Source organism: Bidens hawaiensis, unplaced genomic scaffold, assembly GCF_021521415.1.
Source record: "Bidens hawaiensis isolate Kalapana, Puna unplaced genomic scaffold, B.hawaiensis_p1.1 tig00020517_1, whole genome shotgun sequence".
Taxonomy (NCBI): Eukaryota; Viridiplantae; Streptophyta; class Magnoliopsida; order Asterales; family Asteraceae; genus Bidens; species Bidens hawaiensis.
The window spans coordinates 140,742-152,705 of record NW_027493135.1 but is presented as its reverse complement, the minus strand read 5'-3'; the positions used below and the strand labels follow the sequence as shown (position 1 = coordinate 152,705).

The 11,964-nt window shown below is 35.0% G+C and overlaps 1 pseudogene across 1 annotated transcript; it reads left to right on the top strand.

Annotated features, from left to right (window-relative positions):
• The first annotated feature begins 235 nt into the window (after window positions 1-235).
• Window positions 236-1,260, top strand: LOC143560948 (LOB domain-containing protein CRL1-like; annotated as a pseudogene). The gene is made up of 2 exons (XR_013140206.1): window positions 236-561; window positions 667-1,260. The product of XR_013140206.1 is annotated as an LOB domain-containing protein CRL1-like (transcript).
• Window positions 1,261-11,964: the final 10,704 nt, after the last annotated feature.

The window sequence follows — 11,964 nt, the reverse complement described above, 5'->3', positions numbered from 1 at the left end:
GTGTGGGCTGAAATAGCAAAAAGATTTTTGTTTTTTTTCTCATAGAAATTAAATAATACCAAATGTATGCCATTAAGGGAACCATTTGTGGTTAAAATATTCATTACAACATGATCCACCCTCACCCTCACCCTCACCCTCACCCTCACCCTCACCCTCACCCTCACCCTCTTGTATTTATATACATGATGATAGTTTTTGCATCAAATATCATAATAAACACAATTACCTAATCATCAAACATTTCAAGAATCAATTTTTTTTGAAAATTAAACATTAAGGATGACAGGATCAGGTTCTCCTTGTGGTGCTTGCAAGTTCTTGAGAAGAAAATGTGTAAGGGGTTGTGTTTTTGCCCCTTATTTCTGCCATGAACAAGGCCCTGCCCATTTTGCAGCCATTCATAGGGTATTTGGTGCAAGCAATGTCTCTAAACTTCTTGCTCACCTACCCGTAAGCGGTCGCTATGAAGCAGCCATTACCATCGCTTATGAAGCTCAAGCAAGGCTTCAAGATCCCATTTATGGCTGCGTTTCGCATATTTTCGCACTTCAACAACAGGTACAATCTTCTTCTACATATATTAAAATGAAACCCTAATCTTGATTATATATCTAGCTAGCTATATCAATTCAATTCTAACTAACTGTTAATATTTTATAACAGGTGGTTAGTTTACAATCCCAGCTAGCTTGTTTAAAAGCTCAAGCAGCTCAAAGTGTACCCAATGGTTCCAGTTCAACTTAACCTCCACCCCCACAAGATATGCACACTTGGTTTCAACATTTAGAAAATTCATGCATAAATACGCCCCAATTTGGTCGAAAATCGAGTAGCAAAAATATGAAGAACATCATGAATTTCAACTCCATGGGCGAAAACTACGAGAATTCATTTCTCAAAGAAGAAGAAGGATTGTTTTCCAGCTTCCTAGAAGGATCAAGTTACTCCATTGATTCGTTGGACATAATAATATGTCACAACAATCAATGGGCTTCGGAGAATTCTGAAGATCTTCATTCGGTTGCTTTTGGCTATATTCACCATTAGTTTCCAAATAATAATCAAGATCAGCTTGGGATCAGCTAGATATATATAGTTTATGTTACTCTGTCAAATTAGGTATTTGCTTTACTATTTGCCCCACCTCCATCCAAGATATGCCATTTTGTGTCCTATTATAAAATAAGATTAATAATTAGTAAACCCTAGAATATGTTCATAAGTTTGGAAACCCTAAATTTTGTGTAACTTTGGATATGATCCCTTTAATATATTAGTCTATAAAGTTTGGATCACAAATTGTGAGCTATGTTTTCATGGCCTAGCTATTGATTTAGCTTATAGCTTATAATAATCACTTATTACCTTCTTTATGATCAACACCAGAATCTTTGTTTTTACAGAATAACTTTCAGATCTTCTGAAGTTCTCCTATGAAAGGTGGATCTTGCTAGCATAGGTATGAATTAGTACGTGCAGGCTGTGTTTAACTGCTCTGTCTTTTAAATAACAATATTTTAGTCTGCCATGTGTACATGTGTGTGTGTGTGTGTATAATACATGCTAATTAAGGTAAGCACTGAATAATTTTTTGAGTCAGTAGGTGGTTTAGGATTCAGCTAAGTAGTTCTAGGTAGTTTGCTACACACCCCTTGTAAGCAAACTCCATGTAGTTTGCTAAAGAATACTATAAGGGTGAAAGATACCATCTGGAGATTCTGGACCACCGGGAACACCACCCCGGAAGCCTTTGGTACCGACCCAAAAGCATCCCTCTCGGGATAGGCACCCTGATATCTGTGAAGATCAAATTAAGAAGAAATGAAGTGGGGTACGGGTGGACTTTCGGGATGGATGATGAATTTTGGGATGAGAGGATGGGACGCCACCCCGCCTCAATTAGGGCTGAAGCAAGATGATCGGGATGGTAAACACTACCATCACCCTAAGTATTATCATAGCCTCATAGGACTCCTTATACTTCTATTTCAAGGTGAAAAGTGTTTGAATGAGGAGACTTCTATTGTTTTTCTTATCCTTTTTTTTTTTTGGATGTTTTAGATCCTTGACTAGATTATGGTTACCAGCTTTGGTCTTCAGGTGGGTGTATGTTAATTTCAAATCTTGGTTAAAAGTGCCCATGCATGTTGGTCTAGTTAAATTTGTGAGTCTGAAGTACTAGTGCTAACATTCGCTTTTCATCACTTGCAGAAAAGGAGATAAAACACACTCCATAAAACATGGATCTTTCTTCTAGTAATATGAACTTTAATTGTTTTATGTTTGTAAATGTCAAGGATCTTGCCAGTTGTTAATTAGTTGAAGATGATCATGCAAGCCTGTCTCAAATATTGGCTGCTCCACGTACAATACACACAGTCACAAAAATCATACCATCACATGAGACTTATGTAGGTCGCACCAATTTCTTATTAGAATAAAATTTAATCGGTTCAAGTGTTAATTTGTGGACTCAAACCCTGTAAATTTAGCCTACAAATGTTGGATACCAGGCTGCCATGATATATATGCACATATATAGCTAGATATCTTGTTATCTTTCTTTTATAATTGGCAATTCATGAATATAAACCTTAAATATGTTCAAGGTAGATGAGTCTAATGCCAGTAAGCTAAATGCATGTTTGACATCACAAGGAGTCCTTGGCATCATCAACTACAAATTTAGATGAATAGTTGGTTTAGAATTTAACTAAGTATTTTGAGTCATTTTTTTTTTTTGAAAGTTGTTTGCTCCGTACCCCTACAAGTGAACTCGTGAAGTTCGTTTGACGGTGGCAAGTGGCTCCGTAAATTTGATGAAAAACTATAAGCGACGGATTAATTTTGATGAAAAATTTGTAGAGTTCGCTTGTCAACCTGGAACTTTCAATCACGCCTAAAATACTTAGATAAATCCTAATACGCAGTTTTCTTGTAGTATAAAACATATAGTCTAAATATGAATATAGTAATATAATTAGGGTGAAAGACATTAACAAGTATTCAATAATCAATCATGTAGTCTATATATCAATCTAACCATGTAATTAGGCCATGATCAATTGAACAAACCTATTGATTTGATGAGACTAAAACGATTCTTGATGGGACCTTTTCATTGGGTTGGACTTGCTCGATTTGGACAAACCTAAAATTTATTGAATGCTGACGGAATTAAGGGGGTGTTTGGTAGAGGGATTTGATTGGGGAGAAATGGAATTAGAAATATTTCTTTTGTTTGTTTTCCACTTTTCATTTCTATTTCTCTTTCTATTTCTCTAAAACTAGAGAATTCCATTTCTCTTTAAAACAAAGAGAAATCTATTTCTCAGCAGCCTCCTCATAGCATGTCACCACCTCGTCTCCGGCCACCACCTCGTCTCCAAGTCTGCAACCGCCACCTCGTCTCCAAGTCTGCAACCACCACCCCGTCTCCGCCGTTCGCAGTGGTGAACACAGAGATGGTAACCGGTTGTAGGTTGCAGGTGGTACGGGTGAACGGAGATTAGGGTTTCAAGTGGTGGTTCGTGGTAGGTTAGGGTTTTCAGATGGTCGGGTGATTGTGGTCGCAGGTGGGTGACAGTGGTGGTGGAAATCGGCGGTGGTCGCAGGTGGCTTCTGATTATCATCATCATCATCGCCACCACAACCACCACCACAAAATCTCCAAAGAGGCAGTGATGACAGATCTGAGCCTCCTTTTTCTATATCTTATATTCCAAAATTTTGAATCTTTTTAATTTCTTGTGTACTGTGGTTGAAGAAGGGGATTTGGTGGCGGCAGCCGGTGGTGGTGGGCTGTGGTTGAAGAAAGGGCTGTGGTGGTGGTGCTGGTGGTGTGGGGCTGTGGTGGTGGGGCTGGTGGTGGTGGTGGGGCTGTGGTGGTGGTGCTGTGGTGGTGGTGCTGGTGGTGGTAGGGCTGTGGTGGTGGGGCTGCGGTGGTGAGTGGTGTCAGGTTGGGTGGAGGTGGGGTTGGGTATGGAAGAGTTCTCTGTTTATTTTCTCGTGTACCAAACAAGAGAAATGATTCTCATTCTCCATACCAATTCTCTTTCTCTACAATTCCATTTCCATTTCTATTTTCTCTCCTTTTCCATTCTCTGTACCAAACTAATAGATTATATAAAATAATCAATAGAGAATAGACATTAGACTTGATTACTTGGAACAATTGACAACCTCGTGAAACCCTAATTGTCGATTGCAATTAGTTGTTCCGAGTTCGAAACTAGAACAGGGCCGTCCCTAAGAATTGTTAAAAGTTTTTGGGCCCAAGGCGAATAAAAATTTGGGACTTGAGTAAAATATAAATTTGATAACCGGGATAACCAGTATATATATATTTTTTTGAAAGACAAGATTTTATTAATAAATACCCATCTAGTAAGAAACTAGATAGGACGCGACAACATTACAAAGTGACCTAAAAAAACAACCCTGGAATACAAGTACATGACAATAAATTATAGTTTTTTTATTAAAAATGCGCTGGTGTGTTTCTTTTATTAAAATTATAGTTTATATATATATATATATATATATATATATATATATATATTAAGGATCCTAAGAGAACCATTGGCAAATTAAAAACTTTGAGAACCATTTTGGACCACTAAAAAAAACTCTAAAAAAATATTAAAAAATTATAAAACAAAAAAAACCTAAAATTTTAAAAAAGTAAAAAAACCAAAATTCTTATATTTCATTCTGATTCATTAAAAAAAACCGAAATTTTTTTTTTCTTTTTAATTCCTATTATACCTATTCTCATATGTATACTTTCATTTAATCTCTAGTTACGTAATGTACACATATGTACATTATCATTTACCTTAAATTATACATATGTGTATAGGAAAAAACATGTTTGTACATATTATACATATATGTATAATAAAAAAACCGATTTTTTTTTCTTTTTAATTCGTATTATACCTATACACATATGTATACTTTCATTTAATCTCTAGTTATATAATGTACACATATGTACATTATCATTTACCTTAAATTATACATATATGTATAGAAAAAAAACATGTGTGTACATATTATACATATATAATTTAGCTAAACCGAGAATTTTTTTTTTACGTTTTTTTTTAGAAACCGGGATGATAAATAAGAACTTTGGTTTTTTTACTTTTTGTTTTTTTTTTTTATGATTTTTTAATTTTTGGGTTTTTTTTGTCCAAAATGGTTTTCACAGTTCTTAATTCCCAAAAAGTTCTCACATTATCCTGATCCTATATATATATATATATATATATATATATATATATACAATTTTCAGGCATACCTGAATGATTGGGTCGGGGACCGTCGCCATCTCCACCCCTTATCAGAGACGCCCCTGACTCGAATAGTCAAATAAAGTCAACAAACCGTCACCCGATACATTCTAATTTCCTTTCCCCAGTAGTGTACTATTTGGCTATGTTCAAATAATTTTTTTTATATTGGGTTAAATGGCAAATGGGCTAACAATAGAAGTTGTAAATTATTGTTGGGTGGGTTTTAATTCTACATAGGTTTTTTAAACTTTATACGTATTTTTATCACCATCTCATATCTTACTTTTCACTAAGATTTTTAAGACCACCTTTAGTGATGACCTCATAAGAAGGTTGTGGTACTATTTAAGAGTTAAAAATTAAGATAAAATGTTTTTTGGTTCACAATTGGATCACAACCCACCAACTCAACACATGATCAATTTAATATTCTTTTTCTTTTCTATTTTTCAAACAATTCGTTTTATGTATAATTTGACTTTTGTTTAGTAATTTGTATTATTTAATCTTTTTAAAAATCTAAAAGCATAGTATTGTTTAGTTTATTTTTACGAGCATTTTAATATAAAGTTTATTAAAACCAGAATACTTTAAAAGTATGTATTTTTTAATATTAGTATGTATTTTTTTTGTTTTGTTAAAACTTGTAAAAGTCTAATGTTTTGGTTATTAGTTATAATAAATTTTATAAAATAAACTAAAAATTAAATAAGATATATGTAATAAAAAAAATTAGTTTGAGTTGTGATTTTGAATAAAGTGAAAAGTTGGGTTATGTGGATGAAACAGATAGAAATTAGTTTTTTTTATTAAAAGATGGGTTAGGTTGTGAATAAAATTAGTCTAAATGACATGTTTGTTTGTTAGGTGGTCACATACAAAGTTTTATACGATAAGCATAGAATGCTACAAGAAGATGAAATGCGTATATGCATCGGTTTACAGGAGATAGGAATTGGTGTTTATTTATATATGTAGAGACCACCCGCGCCATCTAAATGAAATAGATACACATTGTATTACATAATAAAACCCACTACAGGTATGCATGGACGCACACCTGTATTGTATAAATACTTTAGGGGTTATATCCAAACCAAGTAAATTTAGAAAACTTACTGTGTACATTGGTTAAATGCACCATTTGTCACATGGCAATTGCTCTTTCCTTGAAATGCTATTTTTTTTAAATAAAAAACTACTTATATTATAACACTTTTTGTTGTGTTAATTTTGACAGAATTACAAATTTTGTCCTTTAAAAATAGCCAAAAACCGGTTCGTGTCCTTTTCTAAGTTTCCTTGCAGGCGGTGTACTTTAAACTTTTTTTTCCTACAAGTTTTGTCCTTTACGCTAACTGGGTTAGAAAAAGTCAGTTAAATGCCCTCACGTGAGACGCATGTGAGGGCATTTTTGTCTTTTTGCCTACCCTTCTTCTTCTTCTTCTTCTGTATCTATTAACACATTGATATAAACTCTCTCTCTCTCCTCTCTCTCCCTCTCCCCCTGTTACACTCCGGCAGCCACCGCCATCTTCACTCTCTCTCACACTTCTTTCTCTCTCTCTGGCCACCACCAGGTCCACCGCCATCACAGCATCCGGCGACCACCCACACCACCGGACATTCAATCTCCATCTCTATTCTCTCTCTACTCTAGCTGCAACCTCCATAACCATGGCCGGATTGATGAAACTGGCCGCTGGAAAACACACACCTATATCACCTACCTTGTTCATCCACCCATCCCCACCATTGCTCCACATCATCTTCATCATCGTCATCCAATCTATCACCACCACAACATCGACCACCATCTAAAGGATTTCATCAACCAAAAAAAATCGATGAATCTGTGAGCTTTGGTCTAGGTCGCTACCGCCGCGGCTTGTTGCCGACTGCCACCACTACCCACCACCTACCGCCGCCACCATCACCTTCAATCTCACCCACAAAATCAAACCATCATCATCCCAATCCAAATTCATTTCAATTCAATCGAAAACCCTAAAAATGATCGGTTCCGATCACCACAAACAACAACCCTCAATCTACAACCGATCTTACACCATCAATTCAACCTCAGCCATCGATTACCCACTAAAACCCTCACCTAATTCCACCCTTAATCGCTCCGAATCCGTCAAGAAACCCTCCGATTCAATTTCAACCTGAAACCTGTTTTGACCTGGAAAAAAGAAAGAAAGAAGAAAACCCTAAAATCACAACCGTCTTGTAACCGCAACAATCGAAATCAGAACCACAATCGGACTACTGCCACCGTCACACCGCCGCCTAGGGTTTCCCAAAGATACCCGGCAACAGTAGATCAGATGGAAAATAGGCGATAATAGCCAGGCAAGATAACAGTGGTGGCTAGAGGTGCAAGATGACGGTACGGGGGACAAATACAGTTGTAACCCGGCATCAGTAGAATCGAAATCGATTAGGGTTTGTATGTTAAAACCATGCGATAGTAGAACCGGCGATGGTGGAGGCATCGATTAAGGTGATGGAGAAGAAGAGTGGGAGGTATGGTGATGAAATGTGTGTGTGTGTTAATAGATACAGAAGAAGAAGAAGAAGAAGAAGAAGAAGGGTAGGCAAAAAGACAAAAATGCCCTCACATGCGTCTCACGTGAGGGCATTTAACTGACTTTTTCTAACCCAGTTAGCGTAAAGGACATAACGTGTAGAAAAAAAAAGTTTAAAGGACACCGCCTGCAAGGAAAGGACACGAACCGTAATTTGGCTTTTTTTAAAGGACAAAATTTGTAATTGGGTCGTTAATTTTCAATAACTTAAAGATGGGCTCTTCGAACGTTAATATGTGCTAATCACGCTTTAATTTTTGACAACCTTTTGACTAAATAAATATGTTTGGGGTCATGGGCTCGAAGTACATAAAGATTTATTAGTTTATGGGGTCTTTGAAGTTTGAATCCCTTTACTACTTTGATATGAATTGTTTTCTAGTTATTTTTCATTATCTTTTTGGGCTATTTAATCAAATGCACTATATGCCCTCAAGTTGATAATAATTAAAATGTATAAAGTGTAATTATTTGGTCAAGGTCAAGATTTTTATTTCAAAGTTTTTAATTACGTTCAAGAAACAAATATTTGCTCATTAAGCCTTTCAAAAGCACATCAAATGAGATTATATAGTAAGGTTTATATTGTGGTTTAGTTATTAAAGATCTATAATATAAGAACACCTATAATGTAATATCAGCGTAATATTCTATTATTTTTTCTTAAAAACTCCTCACTCCTGCGACATCAAGGTTAACCGACACAAACTTCATTAAAAATTAATAAAATAGAATATATGATGTGTGTATGTGTGTGTGTGTGTGTGAGAGAGAGAGAGAGAGAGAGAGAGGGTGCCTCCACTTCCCCATCAGCCTTCTCGTTTGCTGGCACAAACCCACCTGGACGGACAAACAGTCAGTCGCTCGCTTTTCGCTGCTCATTTATGGGCTTCCACATCGGATGAACTAGTGCTCATACAAACAGTATATTGTGGGTGCTTTAAAGCAGAATAGAATTAAATATGTAAAAATATCTCTTATTTAGTCAAAAGGTTGAAATTGACAACCTTTTGAGATTTGATGCATAAACCGTAAACTATAAGATTTGACGCTAATATGGGAAAAAAACATAATGGCTTCCAGATGTTACTAAAAATAGAAAGTAAATCATTCCTCATCATTATAGCAACAAGTTCTTCAAACATTAGAGAAGAGGGGTTGAAATTTTTGAGTGTTAAAATGGGTAAATGGTTGATTTATTTATATGTTTAAATTATATAATTTTTTAATTAAAATATTATCGTTGAACGTTAATGTAACCACTGATACCTTTAGGAGAGAATTAGGGTTGCCACCTTGTTCGGGGCGAAGCCACCCGTCCAGCAGGCCCGAACCCACCACATTGACCTTTCGTTTACCCTAAGATATGCATCCATCGGAAACGTGAGCCATATACTAAACATTTAATTTGTAATTTTGAAATAATAATGCCAATTATTAAGGAAAAGTAAGATTATACCATGTTTTTATTTAATAATGAACATTGAATAATTAATCGGCCACTCGTGTTATACTAGTTTAATGGGGTGTATATATCCTATTTTCCTAAGATCAGTTCCTTGAATAATTTAGAAATAAATACTACTTAAATAACAATTATGGATCATGTTCTTTTCAGATGATTTAAATACGAATTGATTAAACTAAGGTTTCCAAACAAATCTAAATAATTATTAGATTAATCAAACTTATGAAAGCTACTAAAGTCGTAATATAATTAATGAAGGAAACACTTTGTCTGTGTATAGGTGTACAAGGTGTACAAGGTAGTGTTAATTATCGTATTAAAAATATTATTAGTTGCATAGCTCATGCAAGGTTAACCATCTTATTAAACCATTAGAATAGAGCCCGTGTGATACACGTGTAGTTAAACAATAAAATGAAAAATTAAATTTGATAATATATATTAACTTATCTTATGGATTTATAAGATATAAATAATTTCCTAAAATACATAGATTAGGAAGATTAATTTGTATTTGTATTTTAAAAGAAATAAAATAGAAGGTTGAATCTATACCAATTAAGAAAAAAGAGAAGACTAACATCAATTTATCCTAGTTGAGTTGGTATGCTATAAACATTTTAAAAGTAAGGTAGTAAGTTCAAATCTCACCAACAATATAATTTTCATTTTATCATTTATGAAGAAAAAATTGTAAAATGAAAACTTGTAACCTATGTGGAAGGTCTAATTGAATATGGCATATGGAAAAATTGTGTTGCTTTAATATATAGGTAGATGTGTAATGGATGGAGCCTATGAGGACATTATGTAAAAGAAAATGGAAGGCTTCCACCATGGTATAAATAAGATTTTTAATTCTCGTCCCACATCGCTAGATTATAAAACCTGTAAGCTCTTTATAAGGAAGAGAACTCACATGATAATATTCTTATGTGTCAAATCACATCTAGTAGTCCTAGCGGAGGGAGCGAAGCACCCGACGCGCACGGGCTCGGGCGAAGTGCGATGGGCGCTAGGGCTGACTCGATAACCATATGTTTCCTTCGTGCGACATGAACTAGGTGTTTAGGTTTCCTTCGCGCTACAACCAAATTCCAAGTATAAATAGGGTTGAAATCCAGACTTCCTTCTTCACACAATTCTCACATCTCTCTCATTTTTCTTTTATTAAGAAGTTGGTATACTACCCGAGTGGTCTTAACGATACCCTTTTTCCGATTGAAAGAAACTTTAATACGCGAATCTGAAAGCTCTACCTGAACAAGGTAAGAGGTTGTGTCATCCTGTAAAGTTTCATGTCTCGTGATTATCATTATGATTATGGTTTTATACTAACTTAGATATACTACGTTGTGCTTAACTTATGTGCTTAATATCAGGGGGGCTTGTTAAATATAAACTTTCAAGATGAGACATTCGAGTTTTTGCACAACTCACATTTGCGTGAGACAATTGATTTTCCAATACTGTCATGATGATTTTCTAAACCTATTAAGTTCATGACAGATAGTCCAAAAGTTTTTAAATACATTTTCAAAGGGTTTTAATTACATTACAGTGATTAAGTCTCTTTAGACTTACAAGATGGTTACTACTTGTATTATGGTGTTTTGTATACAAGGCTTGCCTACTGGGCTATTACACGTTACTTATTGGACAAGTGTTAGCCAATAAGTAATATAATCACAGTCACAAATACGGTCGAGTGACAAGTACCTTTCGGTAATTTGTAAGCAGGCAAGATGTAAAAACATCTTAATATTGTAACTGTAAAATGTGTAATTTATAAATGAATATACTCACCAGTATTTTCTGCTAATCAAATATTTTTAAACTTGTTTCAGGTGACTTGTTAAAGACAAAGGAATGATGCCTGCGGGCTTCCATCTTAAATAAGTGGCTTGTCAGCAGAATAAAGAAACATGTTTTGTATATTAGGGTTTATCCCTATAAAACCTATGTTTGTATAAAAGTGGGTTTTAATCCCAGTTTATGAAGAATCATGGTGTTTTTATAACTTTGATCATTTTTTCTAACTACGATTCCGATGAAATATTCCGCTGCAAATTATTTTAATAAACGTCGATGCCACCACTCGATGTTCACGACTCCCATCCCGGGGTATAGGGGTCGGGGGCTATGACAGCTGAACTGGTATCAGAGCCACTGGTTTAAGAAATACAGGTATTCTAACAATACCTAATCTTAAAATTAAGTGTTAGAAAATAAATGTATTAACCTATGTGTTAACCATATGGATAAGATTCTAATCACACGTGAATATAAATAATACGATTATCTTTTGGAGTTCGTTGTTTTATTGTTCTTGATTAACAGAATGATTGAGCTCATCGAAACTTTTGAAAACATATCCGTCAACAATGAGAATATGGAGACGGGAAATCCTTCAACCGAAGAAAATACAAATGAGCCAATGGTATTTAAAGCCCAAGCCTCAACCTCAACCCAACCAAGCCCAAAAAGAAGAAGAAAAAGATATAAAGACTGGCGAAGAGGAATAAGAAAACAAAAGAGAAAAGTAATAGTCCCAACACCACAATCACAATCTCAACCAGAACCACCAACAGAAACACAA